The following is an 18,593-nucleotide window of genomic DNA, read 5'->3' on the forward strand; positions in this document are numbered from 1 at the left end:
AGAGCAGATCAATCAAGAGCAGAGAGCCAATCAGAACAGTGGGTGCGTACTGTCAAGTCTTAAAGGAGAAGCAACACCAAAACAGCATTTCTGACAGAGGCTCAGAATGACGGTGGAAAATTATCGTGTTTTACAAATATATGACTATTGACCATTTGATATTACAAATATATTAATTTTGTAAGTTAATCTTAAGGAACATATTAAAATAATAAATAAAGGCATTCATGACCCCTTCAAAACTTTATAAAGCATAAAATTATTAAAGAAAAAGCAAAAATGTGAAAAGTAACAGACAAATATATCAAACTATTGTTTTGGGCGACAAATACAGAAAGTAGCCCTTCTGACAACTAGCCCCAGTTTCTCTTACATGTTTTCAACAGTTCTAGATTTTTTTTTACCTGAAAATAATTTACTTACAAAAGCTAGCATATTTCATTAAAAATATGCGAAATTCTGCAAATATAAAAAAATATTAATTGAAAGCAAGTTTTTGTCAGTTATTTCAAAAACCAGAGCACTCACTGTTCACTTCAAACTTCAGATCTCCGGTCATGTTGCCGAAAATCTGGGTAGCCCCACTGCAGACCTTACTGTCATGGGCAGCATTAAAGTCTTACTGGATTTAGTTGGATTAGCATCCTGTAAAGATACAGAGCAGGAATACCAAGAAAGGGGCTTACGAAGCAATCTGGAGATGGGACTTCTAACTGAATCAAGTTAACAGAACGTGTCATCTATAGAATTCTGGATCCAGGATAAGAGACAATAGGCTTTCCAGCAGGAAAATTGAAGGCAACACTAAATCCTTGTTTAAGATGTTGCAGTAGCCTCTGTTCTATTCTATTCTTTTGCCTGGCTTAATTAGCTCACTTGCTGAATCAGAGTGCTATATTTTAAGTGGATATGAGGCATCCATCCATCCATCCACCTATCTATCTATCTATCTATCTATCTATCTATCTATCTATCTCTCTCTCTCTCTCTCTCTCTCTCTCTCCATCCATCCATCCATCAAACTATAATATATATATGTGTGAAGGGACTCATTTTGCATGGTCACTTTTGGTACAAATCAGTTTTGGATCAACAAGGTTAATTTGGCTTTAACACTCAGACAACCAGAGATGGTACCAGCTTCTTTGTAGTTCCCTAATTATCAGACATTGTCTCCCAGTCAATTATGTTCTGCTGGTGTAATTGTAGACCACTTAACTCTGTGGATCATTATTAGCCTTTGTTCGTGTGCTGTTAATTGTTGAACTTGTCATATTCAAAAATATTCATGCTTACTGTAAGTTGCTTTACAGGAAGTTTTATAGGTGAACATTGTTATAGATGTTCCAGTTCCGGCCGCAAAAAGTAAGTAAGCCATACTTAGAAATGTCTGAATGTCATGGCTTTAAACAATAAAATATCAAACCAAGTGGCTTTTTTACAGAGCAATATAGCATAAGCACACCTTTAAAGCAAAATATTTCACAAAAATAAATCTGTGAGTTTTTAAAACATAATACTGTTGAAAATTTGGTTGTGACTGCAAAAATGGAAGAATTCGGTCTAGCATCATTTGTTTGCAGATGCCACTTTGTCTATTCCCATGAAATTCATGCATTTTGTAAGTGGTGTCTAAATAAGTTTTTGCACTAATGTAGCAGGTGCGAGTGTTTGGCCAATGTCAACGCGCACTTCGGTTGAACATGCTTAAAGACCCCGTGGCTTTAAGGTAATCTATATGCTTGTACAGGCTATTTCTAAACTTTGACATAATTCGTTTTCAAAAAATATAAGCATTTAACATTTGCAGTCTCTCTCTTCCAGCTAAAAAGACTCAGGAATACCCATTCCATCACATAGAGATTCAGAAACCTTGTCCAATCAAATGCTTTCTAGAACTAAATGCACCCTCCCACTACAACTGTTCAGTGTGCCTTGCTGTGTTGTAACTGCCACTGATCATGCCTTCATAGGCAACTTTGAAGGGAGCACAATCCATGCTGTAGGGTCATTCAAAACAAATTTTCCAAAAAGAATCACTTAAAAAGTGAGATTTGACTGACCGTAATCACCTTTCAGCCACCTGAAGCTATCACAGTGGAGGGTAATTGTCTTCGAAGGGAATAGGGCATAGGGAAGATCACTTCTGTATGGGATGCGCCAACACGGGAGAATGGGTCGAGTCGTTTGATATGTACCACCCCCACTTCTTTTTTCAGAAGGAAATATGTCAAAACACCAAATCGATCTGCGCTCGTCTGGAAGACTCGCAGACTTGAGTAAAGTTTTAGATTATATTTATTTGATGAATATGAAACAGGAATGTAATGTCTCTCTTTGGCATAAGCCCTGTCTGGTGGTCCGAATAAGTTGTACTCGGAACCATGAGATCCTGCCGGAGATAGGAGGCAGGGGTGAGGAGCCTACCGCCGTGCAGGACGGGACTCAACTGGTGGATGTGGGGTGGTGGAGGTTGCCATGTTAGCACACTGAAACAGCAATGTGATAGATTGTGAGCAGACTTATAAAGCGATGGTTTACATGTGATTGGCTAGGAGTTACCTAGCTAATGGTGCGATGATGTACAGCTGCTAGTCTTCCTGCTAGAACTACGCTGTGCTTACATTTCATGGGGACTTTAATGTGCATTCTTGCGTTACTGTGGCGGGAACAAATCTCAGCAGTCAAGGGGGTGATAGAGTTACCTTCGAAAGTCTGTGCCATTAAACTGTATGTGTTATTATTCAGGTAGGTTGCTATAAATATATTGAATTCTGTTGCTCCGTCATGACCGTAGTTGTCTTGAAAGAGAAAACTCACCACAGAAGCGGACGGTTCAGTCTAATGTCCGCTATAGCGGCCCTTGTTGCAACGTTAAGAATGCAACGCGTACTTATGTTGTGTTATAAATTGCAGACTGACACATGTGGTCTGCCACAAAGGTAAAGATAAATTAATTTGTTGATGGTCCACCTTAAAGTAATATACGTAACATAAATGCACAGCATTTACACTGAGCTCATCCCTACATCCATTAACTCAATAACATGTTAAAGCAGTGTTGTGTAATGTTGACATACTAATAGGTGTCGATGGAGTGCCCTCCCCACAGATCTGCCCAACACAGTAATCCTGCTGATGAAGTAAACATGGATTTCCTCATAATGGCCACCGTCTTGCACAGAACATTGACCCTAATCCGCTCCAGACGGCCCAGGGGCGACATGTGTTCTTATGTACCAATCGTCCTATGATGCAGCATGTACAACAACATAGTAAATTAGCCCCTTATTAGGTTCTCTATTTCCAATTGTGCTACATATAGTGTTTTTGCTACTCTAGATACAGTACATGTGAGTGAATTTCACATAAACTCTGCTCAATATGGAACATTGAAGTGTTTACACTCTTTTTAACTACATTGATTTTTGAAAACTTAGTCAGAGAAATGTATATATAATATCTAGTAATATCTAATATTTTCTTTTGCTTTCCTACTGGGGAGGGAGGAGAATTTATACTAAAAAGTACATAAATATTGATCCTTTCTCATCCAGACCTATCATATCGCTTCTGAAGATATGGATTGAACCTCTGGAGTCTTATGGATTACTTTTATGCTGCCTTTATGTGCTTTTTGGAGCTTCACGTTTCTGGCCACCATTGACTTGCATTGTATGGACCTACAGAGCTGAGATATTCTTCTATAAATCTTGTTTGTGTTCTGTAGATGAAAGAAAGTCATACTCATCTGGAACAGCATGAGAGAGATTTTTCATTTTTGGCTGAACTATCCCTTTAAGGCAACAACTCCACATTTTAAATGGGTGTTAACATCTGTATATTGCAGAACACTTATGATTCTTTTCACATACAGGGCTTCCTGTTCTCTCCTATAAGATTTCTCAAATGCAAATGTTTGGAAGTTAAGAAGTTAATTCTTCTACGGTGTGAACATTATAAAGTCTGCTCTCTGAATGAACCCGTGCCGTCTGTTCTCCCTCCAGGCCTTCTGAAATGGATTCTGTATGTCTGAGGCAGCCATGCCACACGCTTGTCCTTTTTTTTGAGCCTCCATCATAGAAAGGTTATTATGAGAGCTTGAGCAGTTAATAGATCTGTCCAGAAACCTACATCCTTCTTTCCTATTTTTGAAGAATCAGAAAATGTATCAAATGCATAATGATATTGCATATGCATACTGGTATGTTGTTCATGCAAGTATATAGCAAGACATTCCTTTTGTTATAGCTCTGCGGAACATTTTATTGCTAAGAGGTGAGTTATTTAAAGTTATGTTTCAAATAAATAAGTAACTTTGTCTCAGATGTTTGTCCTAAAATTTTTTATGACTTGTGCCATTTGTTGAGCCAGTGTTGCCATGTTGGGCTGGAATTGCACAGTGTTTATACTTCTCAGGGGAAACAAACAACCAACAAATTGCTTGCTTATAGAGTAGTTGTCTATGCATATTAAGTTGAGATACAAGAAAGTATTTTAAAGCTGAAGGGTGTAATTTCTGCGCCTAGTGTCACCTATCGGAATTGGAAAAATAATCACTGTTTTAAAACAAATACTATAAAATTGCCTTCGTTTTTCATTGGTTGTCCAAACAGATAGTCCCACCCCAAACTCACATGATTGGTAAAGACAATTTTGCTGTGTCGGCAGGGCCGTTTCTAGTGGAAACAGCCACAAAACTCTCCTCTTTTGTGATGAGGCTGTTCTCAAATGCTTGTGGTTGTTTGTAAGGCACAGTACTCACTCAGGGATGGACTGTCGAGGGAAAAGCCACGACTCCTTATACAGATAAGTGATCTAAGCGGCCGCTTAGGGCATCCGAGCCACCAGGGGACCCCTCAAAGCAAGGTCGCTCCAAGTAGGAATTCACTTAGGGCCCCCGTATGCTCAGAAATGGCCCTGTGTGTCACGATATGACTCTGCATATTAAAGTAATTGTTCATTCAAAATTGATAATTTCCTCACCCTTATACCATCTCAAACTTGTATGACTTTCTTTTTTCTGCGGAACACAAAGACATTTTGAAGAATGTATGATATGAATATGTCCACACAAAAATGACACAAACGCAATCCAAACGACTCAAATTATTTAAACCATGTCTTCTGAAGCGACACGATCGGTTTTGGGTGAGAAAAAGACCAAACTGAAACTCCCTTTTCACTATAAATCTTGACACCTGCAGTTAGACGCGATCATGATTTAAAGCTCGTTTACATTTCCTCACGCTTGATGCAGAGCACGATTACAGCGCGTGTACATAGGCAGAGCGTTTGTACAGCATTTGAGAATGGCATAATTGTGAGTAAATGAAGAGAGCTGGGATCCAAGAATATACACACATCAGATTTAGCATTGAGAGAATTACACATTAATATAATAAAGAGTTCTAATTTTTGATTTCTCTTTCATTTGACTGTGAATTTGTACATTCTCTCTCTCTCTCTGTCTGTTGTATATTAGCTGTCAGAGTTGAACTCACTGTGACAGTGTCTATGGAAGATGCAGCAGTATTCATAATCAGAGATAGGGGAATGGTCCAGCTGGACGACCGGTGCACTGCCAGAGGAAACTCTGCCCAGGGCGATGCAAATGAACAGCCCTACAAACAGTTCACACATGAAGGAGATGATAAAGTCATGGGGTGTGACTGTGTGTGTGTGTGTGTGTGTGTGTGTGTGTGTATGTGTGTGTGTCAGTTTGTATGTCAGTCTCTGCAACACAAGTAATCTGTTCAATTCCAATTGAAATTACAACTGATTTAAGAAATTAAGGAATATAGGCCATATATCATTTTCACAAGAATTTTGAGATTTTTCAAATCTATGAGTAAACTGCTATAACTTAATTAAACAGAAGTTCTGAATATAAATTAGACGTGCAACAGATTATGTACAGCCATTCCAAATTTGTTTTGAATTTGAGTTATTTTCAAGCCCCTTCCCTGACATTAATTATTCTTGATAATTCTTATTTTTCCAAATAATGAATATGTCTGTAATCATTACAGACATAAACGATACCTAAAATAATGCAGCTTACTGAGAAGAGGAGAGGCGTGCTTTTGCTTGTTGTTTTCAGACCTACGCTTCTGCCTGGGAGAGAAAAAACAGGAGAAAAAAATCCAAAAGACTTACATTAAACGAGGGGTGGCCCCAGCCAAAGCTAGGGTTCAGAACATTATAGAGACTTGTGGGTGGGCTATTTTGACTTGGGCTAGTAAGAACCTAGCAACCACTGTGAACACCCCAACAACCACCCAGAACAATTTCATCATTATGTTCAGCTAGTTTTGCACATGCAAGCACCATTCATATTTTCTTCAAAAAATAAAAAAATCTAGTTCTTAATTATTCTGTCTTAATATTAAACAATATACACATAAGAAAAAAGAGAACATTTTTGTATCAGTCTTTGTAAAAGAAACTTATGCAAGTTGGTGAAATATTAGAAAAAACTGACTAAATTATATCGATAACAAGTGCTTATTTATCCTTCCATCCAATAATACGAAATATATTAAAAGCTATTTTTAAAAACATTAATTTTAATACCTGGTATCTAGACTAAAAAGTTTAGATGAAATCATCATATATTTCAGAATTCATGCACACATTCCATCATCTTCCAAATACATATTCTGACATGTTCAAACACACATGCGCTATTAAAATAATGTGGTGAAGGACCACCTGTTGTCCATTATTGTGAAATTTTTCCACGGCATAAATCATAAGGGTGAGTAATTAATCACGGGCTGTCAGAGCGAAACGCAGAGGTCGTGTGGGTGGGTGAAGAGTCACATATGGGCAGATGGAGGTCAGATTCACACCGCACATGCCATCGACAGGTTACCATAAGGGAAAGACAGAGAGCAAGTGTGAACATGAAAGTAAAAACAGATGAGATGAGGGATGGTGATAAATGTAGGAAATAACATCTGATATTATTTTTCCTATAGCATGCTGTGTATCAAAAAAACAGGAAAAAAAAAGAAAAAAAAAACAAACAGCTTAAGTAAGAAAAATTAAAGGAACAAACAAAATTGTGTGGTTTTTATATACTGTTCCAAACCCAGTATCTGATACAGATTAGCTGAATTACACATCTTAACATTTTTTACTAATTAAAGTCGTCAGAGAGCCTGAAGCTGGCGGTATGATCCCTCACTTCTCTGTAAACTCGTGCACTGCCACCCTCTGGCTCTCGCCGCTCAAACACCATCAGCTCTCAGTCAGAGATAATTACCAGAGGCTGTAGGCTATAACATGTCCCATTTTGATCTGCAGTACAAAAGATCTGAAGCCCATGTTATGTGTTTCTCTTCTTCAAACCAGTCTTGCTTTGTATTTGAAGTGTGTTTACAGCTGCCTAAAGCATGCTTATTCTCAATCGCATGTGCCTTTCAATCTCTCACTGGCCAGAATGGAAGAAAGACCATAATTTCAGTATTACTCTATTGAAATTAAAGCAACAGTTAAAACAGATATATAAAACAGTGTCAAATCTGTTGCAGTGTTGGTCTGATATAGTCATAATGCATTCCATACCATAAAATGTACACGTAGTAATGATTTTCCCCAGTGTGCGACAGTATTTCATATGTTAAACCTCTTAATGACCCACTTAAATTGGCACTGATGCCATTTATACTTTCTCAGGTCATGGCACCTTAGGATATTCAAAACACTGACAGACAGAGAAAGAAAGAGAGAAATCTTTGGTGTCTCTCAGGAATGCCCTCTATATTAAATCTATAATAGAGTTGACTGTTGTGCCACTGGCTATATCTAAAACATGCTCATTTTCCTGTGAACCTCAATATCCATGGAAAAACACAATTTCTCCCAATAGACAAATCTAGTCTTAAGAGGAAAAAGTTTTAATTTAAATCTGTTTTCATTTTAGCTTGGAATTGTTTTTAATTTTTTTATAATTGATTTGATTTAACCACAAAACAATTAAGCATGCCCATAAATGATGTGGGTGAATCTCAAAATGTATTTATTTATTTATTTTGCTTAAGGAAAATAAAGACTATTTTTTTCAGGACCATTAAACAATTTAATTTATTTATTTGTTTATTTATTTATTTATTGCATTGTGACATTATTATGATGTCCTTATGTCTCATTAACATTACTTAATCTTTAAGGTTTTTTGTAAACCCATTATTCTCAATAATTACTCTCATTTTATCTCCCTTTTCTGTAATACAGTATTTTTTAGCTTGCAAAATGGTCTTAAAAATGGTGAAATCTCAAGAATTACTGTTAAAGCTGGAACAATGTTTAAAACCTTCATGAAGAGGAATCAAAAACTCTAAATAATGATACAAAATAAGGTATAATCAGCTATGAAGGCACAAAAAATAAGTCATGCATTTGGGTTTCTGATTTTTCATTGGTCAGAGGATCCACCAATGAAATGAAAAAGAGGCTCGGTGCTCCTGCTCTGCCTTTCCAGTCACGTCCAGTGTTGTTGCAGGGTCAATGTCAACGAAACGGCACGAAACTCAACACAAGCAATCAGTTTACCAGAAAGAGGCTAACTCAGCGTTGAGGGGGGTGGAGTGCATCAAACTACGCCTAAGTAGGCACTAGCATGTTCTCTTTAATAATGCAGCATTAAAAATCCAGGAGGACCACACACACGTTCACACTACAGTGGGGTTCACTGTCATTCAAATCAAAGTGGGCCCCGAAACTCCACGAGGCATGCACAGAAGTAGTCCCAGAAATTTACAGAACAATAGCAAAGAATATTGAATTTTTGTTTGTGCTCATATTCTGAATAGACTCTCCTTTTTTGTGATGAGGCTGTTGTCAAATGCTTGTGGTTGTATGTAAGGCGCAGTACTCACTCAGGGACGGACTGTTGAGGGAAAGGCCACGACTCCTTACACAGAAGCTCTCTGCTTGTTGGCTCCCTGCATCCTGCACTGGGGCCAATGTGGATTCCTAAGGGGCCGTGTGTGCTGACAGCTGGCCCCGGGCTCCAGGGAGATTTTGATAGTGAGAACACACTCACTACTGTACAGTGGCAAATGCAGACAATATCCAGACTTCCTCTGAGCTGTAGGCATTCAATGGCATTATTGAGACTTTAACATGAAGTGATAAACTCTATATTCTTTATTTTGTTATAAGTATATTTTTATTATTATTTATTTATTTATTTTGGTAGCTTATAATAGTTATCTATGGCTATTTAATGAACAAAAGTTTATTTCATTAAAAGTCTAGTTTCAGAACTAAAATATAAATTAAACTTAAAATATTAAGTTGTTTTTATAACTTTTTAATAAATAATAATACATAAAATAAATCTGTAGCTCATCTGTGACATACCCTATAAAATGATGTAATTCGTGTGACAGCTTTTAACGTAAACAGGCGGTTTAGAAACTGTGGTGCAAGAAAATATTTGTGATAGTTACCAGCATATAGACGTTATAAATGCAGTGTTGGGTATAATGCATTACTAAGAAATTAATTACTGTAATTAAATTAAGTTTTCATTGAAAATGTAAAGTAAGGGATTACTCTTAATTTTTCAGTAATTTAATTACAGTTACATCTTTTGTAATTGTGTTAAATACTGTATAGACTATAGAACAATTCTATATAAAACAACAGTGAATTTAAAATCAAAAGTTAGCATTTAATGTTAAAATGTATAATGTAAAATGTTTTCTAATTTAATGCAGTCCCCTTAAATTCTTTGGACAGTTCATGAATAATTTATTACATTTTTATATGATTTATATGAAAGAATTAAAAGAACAATTTCATGTCCTTGTATTTTTCATCTGGTCGAGGTTGATAAGGGTTTTAGAAAGTAATTAGTAATAAGTAATGCAATTTCTTTTCAGACAGAGTATTTAGTACAGTAATCTAATTACACTGTAGAAGATGTAATTAGTAGTTAGTAATTAATTACTTTTGTAGAGTAACTTACCCAACACTGTATAAATGTACCTGTTTGACACAGGCGGCATGATGTCACACGTCAGTGTTTCACAAATACAATTTCGCATTACAAGCATGTATAATAACAGTCGTTCAAGCAGTCTTTTTAAAAACATAGGCTATTACCATTCCTTTAAATTTGCCATAAACACTGATGTCGTCGTCAGTCGCGCGGCAAGCCTCGCGCCTATTTGTATTGGCGCGAATTGACGTTTTATGAGTTTTGTAGATTATATACCGAAATGGAAAAGATTTCAGGCTCGCGAGCACTGATGAACTTTACAACAACCTGCAAATGCGAGGTGAACTTACATACACTGACATCACTGAAAACCAAAAATGCAGAGAACAAAACTGTGCTCCATCTCCCCCAGTTCTGATTAACTTTTTCAAATGCTGCCCCGTCCATCTCACAAGAGGAGGTAAGCGTTGAGCAACAAAAATCAAGGTCTTTGTTTCAAATGGAATATTAGACTACTGCATATTGCATACATTGTTTACTGACCTTTTTTTTTTTTTTTTTTTTTTTTTTAAAGATAGCATGCTTTATGCAAAATTAATATTTTCATTGTATTATATAAAGCGCTATACAATGTTGTTTTGTATATGTAGCTATTGTGGAAAGTGCTATACAAATAAATAATTATATATATATATATATATATTTTTTTTAATTGAAATTAATTTTAAACGGTAGTATGCTACATGGCAGAATTAGTAGGTTAGGTAATATGGTAGCATGCCATTACGAACACAGCCACTGCTTTGACGTAAACAGAGCATATTTTGGCAAATCTGGGTAAATTGCATACTGTTATGCACAGTTATATCATATTGTATGCTGAAGAAATAGAATAGTAGTATGGTAGTATACTTTTCTGAATATTACCTTTCTCATTTATAATTTCAGTGTGTCACAAAGTGAACATTATACAACAAAGAACAAATTGCATGTGATTAATACAGTTAAATGTGACTATGTCTCTGGCTATTACCATATTTTGGTAATACAGGGTGATGTTTTTTGACAGCTGACAAAGTTTAGAAGGGTTTGCATGGTACAAAAAGTTTGGAAACCTCTAACATAAACCATTCATTTAATTGAAGCCACCTAGGTACTTTTTCCTTGCTTTCTCCATAATTCAGTTAATGCAGTAATATGAAATGATTGTACAATAATTTATTAATGAAATTAAATAATAATGATACAATTCATATTATACATTTTGTGGTTTAAGCCAAATGCCACAGGTTATATTTCTGCATTGCTTCACATGGCTAGTCCATGGTACAATTCACAGCATCCTACAGTATTATTTTGTGAGTAAGTCCACCATGTAATAACCCAGGTTCTTGAAAATGCTAGGAATGGAATAGGTCCATCAGAAGTTCATCTACTTCATTAACATAGCAGAAAGTTGCTCTTGAGAGCCCACTGCCCTCACCTTGATTCACACCTAGTGCCAGCTTCAACCTAGATAGAGACATTCTTCCTTTCACCCCTTTTTATACGCCCACAGTTTTCATTTTGCATTCATTTCATTGCCTAGAATCATGAATTTTTCATCACTGGTTTTATGATGAATAAAAGATTAAAAAGGGAAAGGACGTAGAGAGCTGGAGGAACTGTATTTGTGTTTTGTAACTATATGAGTCCACTATAGGCTGTGATAAATATCTATCACCACACCATATTGTTCTCTAGAGTGATAAAGTACATCTCAGAATTTCCTCTTCTAGGTTTCTGAAAGTAGAAATGCGAATGATTGCACCATAATCGACTTATGGGAAGTAACAGATAAAATTAGTTTAAGAGGGAAGGTACAGCGTTGATGGGTAGATTAGTTTTAACAGACCGAGTGACAAAACATTTGACAAGTCTAGACATTTATGCAGCATTACAATTGAACATGGTTTCATGGGACAGGAACAAATATTCCTTCTGACAGACGAGCTTAGACCAGAATTAATTTCCAATGCTGGTCCAAGCAAGTTTGGTGCTGGTGTAGCTGGTGGACCAACATAGCCATGTTGTTCGCCTTCATAAAATGCTGGTCAAACAAGAGAGACTTGCTGATTAACCTAGTTAAGACGCCTGGTAGGGACACCAGCATACCCGCATCCAAAATACTGCATTTGCTGGTGACAGCAATGCTGGTCTTTTCAGTGCTGGTCTACTTGCACATTTAAGTAAAGCAGGGTTCACACTTATTTTGGCCGCGATTTTGCCGTCTAAGACAAATTTAGGGGATTGTAAATGATTTCTCTTGTTGTAGGGCAAAATCGACAATCTTTGATCACTTAGTGTGACATGTTAATCGACAACTGATTAATTGCCTTTGCAATTAATTTTAGCCTTCGAAGAAGTTCTGGCAGTGTCAGAAGTCTTGCAGTGTGACTTCTCCTATGATGGCCAGATGAGATAAAAGACCCAGTCAGCACTGTCAATCAGGATGATTGTGACTGAAGTCTTGGCTACGATTTGTATTGCACAGTCTGACATAATGTTGCACAGTGTGCCATGACTTTTACCCAAGATTTTACTGGGATCATATCGTAAAGTCTGACAAGCAACAACCGTTGCTTGAAAAGATTTATTTGAATGAAAGATCAAAAGGATAAACAATGCAGATTTTTTTTCACAGCCTTCTTTTCTCATATTTACCAAGGGTGGCAATATTTTGGCCACAACTGTATCTGACCAGAAACATCTCATTTTGCACCAGTTTATCGTCCGCTGGAGTAGTTTGTGAACATTATGCTTTGAACAACCTGACTCTCAATCCTGATGGCATTTCTGAGGCTCTGCCAGAACCCATCCTCCACTGCCGGGGTTCTAGGCCACTCTAACATGCTGTGTCCACACAAGCATCGCCTCAAGTTCAAGATTCTCGATTGTCGAAGTACCGACTCTAACAAGACCAACACCATCACATCCACACCCTCTTCCAATAGCCTTTGTTGTACCAGGAAAGCTGCCATCTTGAAAATCCCTCTGTGAACAAATCCCTCTGTCAACACAAATATTGTCTTCCTGCTGTGCTGTACACTCTGGCTCAAGTTGTCCATGATGCTTGTACCAGGAGTCCAGTCTCTCTCTGCTAGACATAGTGGACGAACCCATCTGCCTCTATCTTCCAGTTCAAACTGCAAGTGGTTTAGTACCCACTCTGCCATCTTTGGATCTTTGGTGTTGTACATAACAAAGGCATCATAGGCACAGTCACTGGTCTTCAAGTAGTGACTTTTAATGTTAGGCCTCCAGAAATTGTAGATATATGAAATGTCCCAATAGAGCACATGTATTGTAATGGTGATGGACACAGTGGTAATGATTATGGAAGAGGCGATTATGTACAAGATTTGGGCAATGCTGCTGTTGATGCAGGCATTTTAAAGTCAAGGAAGGTCGCACAGGACCTCAGTTGCTAGACGAGGAAGGACCGTGTCACTTTTCTCTAACCACAGAATAAAGTCCAGAAGGTCACATGTGCAATGAATAGGGTTTCTCTCCAGGTGCAATATGTGCAAGTATTGATCACTCCATGATTGGAAGGATTGGAGTCGATGACATGCTACAAACAGTTGAACGCAGTATTCAGGGTCAACAGGCTTTTGTCATCTTTGAGAAAGTTGCGTTTCAATCTAAAAATCAGATTATGGCTCAAATCTAAAAATAAAAGCTTGTTAAACGATATATTAAGGTGTGTCAAGTTCGAGAGGAATGTAAAAAGACTTTTACAGCCATGGTCCTTTTTCCACATTATATCCAGTCGATTGCCTTGGAACTGTAGCTCCTTAAGCGAGTTGCTGTTCGGAGTCTTATTGGTCAGCGTATTTATCTAATTCCAACCGAGATTGAGGACCTTGAGGAACTCTAGGTTTTTAAGGAATATTAGACTGTGCCTTACTCAAAGTAATGTTTGTTGCGACTTAAATCCAAAATTTCGAATTCTTTCATTTCATTAAAGGCTAAATCTGAATGCATGTAGACCTATTTAATAAGACAAGTCAAGGTACTCTAACTTGGGAAAGTGAGTGAACTTGGTTCCATTGAAAAATGAACCGATAAAGTTGGAGGACAGATTGAGATGTGTTGAGAAGTGATGTTCTTAGCTCCAGTGAAGAGCTAAGGACTCTTAGCTCTTCACAGTGATAAAGTGCATCGCAGAATTTCCTCTTCTAGGTTTCTGAAAGTAGAAATGCGACTGATTGCACCATAATCGACTTATGGGAAGTTGCAGATAAAATTAGTTTAAGAGGGAAGTGACAGTGTTGATGGGTAGATTAATTTTAGCATCATAATGCAATTTACATTTTCTGAAGAAGCTCAGCAAATGCGATCTGAGGTAAAGAGGATTAGATTTAAAATATTTAAAAGTTTTAAAATGTTCAAAAGCTAGTTTTCTGAAAGTGAACTCAGCTTTGGACAAATAGTTCTAATAGTTTATAGTCTTGAAAAGCGTGTAGAACATTCTGAGAATGACATTCAGCTGATTTTTTTCGTCTACAGAACAGGGTAAGGCTAATTTAAGTTTGTGTAAAGAAAAGGCAAGTATTTAGGCCTAACAATATTATTTTTTCATTTGGTAATTTATTTTTTTAATTTAATGCTTTATTCGTATGGTGATTTATTTTATTTAATACTGGGAATTTTGCTGGCATTTTTTCAAAAGTAAGCTAAACAATAATTTTATAGAATTGGGTTATATGTTAGTGGTCAAAAAAAGCACACTGAAGCCTTACTCCTAGTATTGTGTAATTATTTTAAATTAAAACATCTTTGTGCACAGAAATTATATGTTTTTTGTATTGTGGGCTAATTCCATGACTGCCATCTATTATTTTGAATGGTGTGGAAAAGCAACTTTAATAAATAAACGGATGTCTACTGCAATTAAATTAATCGCAAAGAGTGACTATTCATTTGTTCTCCATGCACGTGTCGATGACAGGTGCATGATACGAGATATTTGTGTTGGCACTCCTGGAAGTGTCATGACGCAGATGTGTTTGCAGCATCGGATCTGTGCAGGTATACCGTAAAGACCAATCCATAACAGTGCGAGTAATGCTTCACATACAATAAATTGGCTTTAACGATGTATAACTTGTCATCATGATTTACACAGGCTAACGATTGCGGTAAATTCTGTCATGTGACACTAAATTATTTGTTAATGGCAATTTTCTCGACAAAAACATTTCCAAACCAGTTTTTCGCGTCATTTGAAGTATCGACACTGAGTTTATTCGCTAGATTTAAACATAAAAATATTATGTCGACACTTGTGAAATCTTAGCCATAATTTGTGTTTCCATCAGCTATATCGGTAAACTTTTTGATGTTTTGAAAAAAAAAAAAACCTTGAAAATGTAGTTACGTCACATGGAAGCTTTCTTAAAGCCCAGTTGATGCCTTGAGATGGGTAGACAAAACATATAAAAATGAGCACAAATGTAATTTTCATTGTATTGTTGGGATTCCTGTGGATGATAAAATTTATTATTTTCTGTTGTACAGTATAAAACGTATATGAAAATTGAAGTGATTATAGAACTTATAGAATGTAATCAGTTATGTAACACAATTTACACAATATGCAAACTTCATAAGTCATGCAAGAGTTAATTTGCCAAAGCTACATTATAACTTTTGATATTGCTTATTTTTTTCTCATTATTTTTAACTATTCGCATACTTGCATTTCTAGTTTAGTTTAATTTGTCAAAAGGGCAGTTAAGATGACTTTCAGGACAAGCATTTCGGTGCCTTTGTCAAACATCTTCAACTCGATAGTAAATTATCTACTGGTACCCCAAAATAATATAGATCTTATCAGAATGATCCTCAGAGAGTGAAGGCATGGACAAGGAAAATCTATCAGCTTATGTGTCTTTTTTAACCTTTCTGAAGTTTCCCCTTTCAAATTTCAGAATGCGTCAGAATTACTATTTCTCCTCTTATGAAGCAGAATAATAGGCACAGGCAATGTATTTATATAGCACATTTCATAAATGAATAAAAAATGAAAAAGAATAAAAAAAGAAAGATAATACAGAAATAAAATGATGCAGTGCTATCAGTAAGTGCAGCACAGTGCTCAGTGAATAAATGCACAGCTAAACAAATGTGTTTTCAGTATAGATGTGAATGGGACTACTGTTGGAGCACACCTGACCTCTTCTGGAAGCTGGTTCCAGCTGCGGGTGGCATAATAGCTAAACGCTGTCTCACCTTGTTTTGAGTGAACCCCTTGGTATTCTAACTGACGTGATCCTAATGATCTGAGAAGTCTGTTAGGTTTATATTCGAAGAGCATATCTGCAATGTACACTGCCTGGCCAAAAAAAAAAATTCTGTCTTCACTAGACTTAAGAGCCCATGATTGGATCATTATTGCAGTGATTAATATGTTTCAGCTGGTAACAATTCTTTTAACCCTAACTGATGCTGTGTGTAGCTTCTCATTTCTTAAACAACTATGTCGGAAGATGTATCCCGTGATCGTGGAAAAGATGTTACTTTGTTTCAGAAGATGCAAATTATTGGCCTGCATCAAGCAAAGAAAACAACTAAGGAGATTGCTGAAATCACTGGAAGGGTTAAGAACTGTGCAACGCATTATTAAAATCCTGGAAGGATAGGTGTGAACTGTCAGCTTCACGGACGAAATGTGGTCGGAAACAAATCTTGAATGACCGTGATCGCAGATCACTAAAGCATTTGGGCAAGTCACATCGTAAAAAAAATCGACAGTAGAACTCATGGCTATGTTTAATAGTGAAAGTAAGAGCATTTCCACACACACAATGTGACGAGAATTTGCAGGATTGGGACTAAACAGCTGTGTGGCCACAAGAAAGCCACTTGTTAGTCAGGCTAATAAGAAAAAAATTACTTAAATTTGCTAGGGAGCATAAAGATTGGACTTTGGAGTAATGGAAAAAGGTCATGTGGTCTGACGAGTCCAGATTTATCCTATTCTAAAGCGATGGGCATGTCCGGGTAAGAAGGGAAGCGCATGAAGTGATGCACCCGTCGTGCATAGTGCCCACTGTACAAGCCACTGGAAGCAGTGTTATGTTCAATTGGTCAGGTCGAGGCCCAGCAAACATTATGCAGCAATAAAATTAAGTCAGTTGACTACCTGAATGTTCTGAATGACCAGGTTATCCCATCAATGGATTTTTTCTTCCCTGACGGCACAAGCATATTCCAGGACGACAATGCCAAGATTTATCGGGCTCAAATTGTGAAAGAGTGGTTCAGGGAACATGAGGAATCATTTTCACACATGAATTGGCAACCACAGAGTCCTGACCTTAACCCATTGAAAGTCTTTGGGATGTGCTGGAGAAGACTTTGCGGAGTGGTTCGACTCTCCCATCATCAATACAAGATGTTGGCCAAAAATGAATGCAACTGTGGTTGGAAATAAAGTTTGTCGAAACAATGCCATGATGAATGCACGCCGTAATCAAGTGATTTATAAACCAGTAATAGTACTTTAAAAATCAATTCTAAATGTAACTGGAAGCCAGTGTAAAGACATGAGGACTAGAGTAATATGCTCAGATTTTTTGGTTCTGGTGAGAACCCTGGCAGCAGCATTCTGAATGAGCTGCAGTTGTCTAAAGGTCTTTTTGGGAAGGGCAGTGAGAATCCATTTCAGTAGTCCACACTTTTGGTGATGAATGCATGAAGAAGTTTCTCTTAGTCTTGACTGAAAAGTATATTTTCTATTTACATTTTTGCCAAAATATTTTTCTAAATGTCAACTATACATTTAAAATAAGAAAATCCCATACTTGCATGAACAGTTTAAAAATGTTGCTGTAATTAGTTGCTGTAATATAATTAATTATTTTGATTTCTTTAGTTCTAATTTATTTATTTTTTGTTTAACCAAAGTAGTGTTATGCATTACATTTAAATGCATATTCTTGTAATCGGATTACAGTCGCAGACTTAAATTACAGTAATTATAGTTACACATATTTCTAAAATTAGTTATGTGGAATACATTTAAAACATGATTTATGTAACTTCATACGTCTGTTTGTTTTTCTGCAATTCTCTCTTAAACACATGCACATAAACAGACAAACATGCACAAAGCAAACACGTGTATGCTGAGTAACTTACCCAACACTATGCATGACATCAGCACATTCAATATTCAGGATGATCTGCAAGAATGCAACTTTAAAAGTCCAAAAAAAAAAAAAAAAAGCTGCAATGACACATCAGAGCTGTGCATCTTAGAAAAAGGGAAATTACTTATGTTAATAAACAAACATCAGACATTGGGACGATCTAAAGCTAAGCATGTGACACAGAGGAGCTCTTTAAAAAGACCATAATGATGTCCATTTAGAGTCCAGTTCCTCTTTCAGTCTTCCTATCTCTTTTTGGGGGTTACCTCTGCAGACCCCCCCCCCCCCTCCAAATCAGCTCTACAGACACCAGAAGTACGTGAGGCTAGACTGGCACTCATCGCATGCAGAGTAGCTCATGCATTAGTATGCAGTTAAGAAACGCGGTGATTGTGAGTGGACACTCCAGCAATTAGATGCATTGCACTCTGAGTGAACCC

The 18,593-nt window shown here is 36.9% G+C and overlaps 1 pseudogene; it reads right to left on the reverse strand.

Moving 5' to 3' along the window:
• Positions 1–12,720: 12,720 nt before the first annotated feature.
• LOC127433584 (toll-like receptor 7) lies at positions 12,721–13,757 on the reverse strand (annotated as a pseudogene).
• Between the last annotated feature and the right edge of the window lie 4,836 nt (positions 13,758–18,593).

The sequence above is a fragment of the Myxocyprinus asiaticus genome, chromosome 43, assembly GCF_019703515.2.
Source record: "Myxocyprinus asiaticus isolate MX2 ecotype Aquarium Trade chromosome 43, UBuf_Myxa_2, whole genome shotgun sequence".
NCBI lineage: Eukaryota > Metazoa > Chordata > Actinopteri > Cypriniformes > Catostomidae > Myxocyprinus > Myxocyprinus asiaticus.